Here is a 2870-nt window from a genome sequence, read left to right as displayed (position 1 = left end):
GGGCGACTCCGCCCCCCCGGACCCCCAGGCCAGGGGGCGCGTCGCCCCCCTGGACCCCCCGACTCGCTGATCGAGCAGCGAGACCCCCGTTCTTTCTGCTGTAACGGGTCCGATTCAAGGCATTCAACAATAGGTTAACATAATTCTTATAAAGCTATGAAACATAAATCATACTCTAAAATAATTTAAAAAGCTACTAAAATATAACTAACTAATAAAGAAATCTACTTTAAAAATAATTGAATAATTAATTAATTGACTTCCCTGCATCCACAACATTACTCCCCTCACGTTGAAATGGCTTGTCCTCAAGCTCAAATTTTAGGGAAATCATCCAGAAAATGTCAAATAGCGAGTACACTACAACAAAAACAACTTTTAGCGGCATTAAATATTGACACTAATAAAGAGTGCTTAAGTCTTTACCGGCATTAGTTAAGTGCATTTAGAACCAATGTCGCTAAAGGCTTTAGGGACATATACAAAGAGTGACAATTGCCGCTAAAAATACATATTTAGCGGCAATTAAGAATTAAATGCCGCTAATGGTCATTTTTGTTGTAGAGGTATCAACTTAATTGTCCATTCCAGCCCTAGGTTGAAGTTGACATCGATAAATTTCAACTCTACCCGTTTACATAAGGTGACTAATTCACCCATCTGGTTGCTATTTTCAGGAGGTCCAAATCGTTGAAGTTCTTCCCAACTCATTGAGCCCTTTGCCTTGAGTTGATAATACCATAATGGTACTCCAAACATGTGAAAATCCAGTCACTTCAAATTTTTTTGTTTCTAATGTATGTTGGTTTTCAAAAATTTGTTCACAACGATGTGTCCAAATTATTGGGTTGTTACTGTCAGAGTTTTTCCCTGATTTTCTTACCTTATTTGAGTTTTATTTTTCTTTTGAAGGAAAATTGAAATATTTTATCATATATGTTTTAACTTTTCCTGAAAGTAAAGTATAATTTTCTTTCATATTTAGGCTATTCCTTTCCGGGAGGAAAAGTTTGAAACACTATAAATTAAAGACCCTTCTTCAAATACACAATAGAATCCCACAATATAGCCGTTTGAAAGTTTTTTTTTATGGAGAGATTTTCTCCCAACATGTTTATGTTTTTTAATACTAGTTTTATCATATGTATGTCGCTTGGCAAAATTATATTAATAATATGTTTTTGCTATACTTTTATTTTTCATTTGATTTATTGTATCTATGATTTGGAACTAAAAGCTTTTGCATGATGTCCTAATTACTTTTGAACCCAACACTTGGTGTCGTTATAAGTATCCATCTTTGCATGTGAATTACAACTTGTTGGATGATTCTCACCGCCCAATGGAATAGGTGGTGTGTTGCCTTTAGCAGCAGGAGTTGTTGATCCACTAGTTGTCTTGCGCTATTTGACTAATGCTTGTCGGTTGCTGGTTTTGTGGAGCCAATTTTCAATCTAGATAATTTTTCTCGAATGACTTGGACAACTATTTCACTGAGTCGTTGTTCCATTAATGCTACAATTTCAAAGTCCATTAGGGTTTCTGTAATGGAACGTTCTTTTTGAAATCTGGAACTGATCTCATTGCTCTTTACGTTAGACTCTGATATCAAATTGTTATGAAACTTTAGGGAATGATCAATTCATAGAGAGATAAATAAGTTCATCTCGTTAAAGGAATGTTGAAACCTTAGAGTTTAAAGGAAGAGAGAACTCTCATGTCTTGTGTTTTGCTAAAATATTTCTTAATTGATTTATTCCTCAAGAACTCCTTTAAATAGAAGTCTAATTATTATGAAAGTAAGAAACCTAAATCCTATTCCAAACTAATAATTATAGTTAGCCCAATCATTATAAAGCTATGAAACATAAATCTTATTCTAGAATAATAAACAAATATACTAAATATAATTAACTAATAAATAAAAAAATCTACTTAAAAATATAACTATATGTTAACCTAATCATTATTGTCTTATAACCTATAACTGCGTGACTTCATGAAGTTTTTAAGGCAAATCCAAGATTTTTACTCTCTCAAACAAAATGTTTTATATGATAACATTTATTGTATTTGACATTTGAAAAACTCCATTCTTAAATACATTAGGTAGTCATTAAAATAACATGTATTAACACAAAGGGGTGGCGACCTCATAAAAACAAGGGAAAAGGGTCTGATATACCCCTCAACTTTGTCATTTGGAGCTGATATACCCCTCGTTATGAAAGTGGCTCATATATGCCCTTACCGTTATACAAATGGCTCACATATCCCCCTGCCGTTACAAAATGGCTCACATATACCCTTCATTTAACGGAAGTTAAAAAAATTAGTTCTAAATTTATATTTATTACTTTTATTTTTTTTAAAAATTATTTAGGGATATATATGATTTTTATATCAAAGTTCAAGGTATATTTTAATTTTTTAATACATAAATTATTTTTTAACTTCTTTTATTATAATTATTTGAGTTTCTTATTCTTATTTTATTTTTTTCTTTCATTCCTTTGTTTAAAGAAAAAAAATTTAAACTATTTTTTTTGTCTATATTGTAATTTAATTTTTATATTCGAAGAAAAAAATTTGGTCATCTACAATAAGTTTTACAAGAATATTAGTGAAACATAAATAAATTTGATTATCAAAATAATAATTCTAAATTAGTCATTGAAACAAAAAAAAAGTCAAAAATATGTTTGATGAGGATTAAATTTACTCATATGGGATTATATATTGTAGAAAAAAATAATAAAAAGTTAGATTAAAATTATTTTTTTTTCCATTTCCGTTAGAGGAAAAGGGTATATGTGAGTCATTTGTTTATAATTAGGGGTATATATGAGCCACTTTCATAACAAGGGGTA

Source organism: Solanum pennellii, chromosome 7 (genome assembly GCF_001406875.1).
Source record: "Solanum pennellii chromosome 7, SPENNV200".
Lineage (NCBI taxonomy): Eukaryota > Viridiplantae > Streptophyta > Magnoliopsida > Solanales > Solanaceae > Solanum > Solanum pennellii.
The sequence above is the reverse complement of the archived record's forward strand: the minus strand, read 5'-3'. Positions refer to the sequence as shown.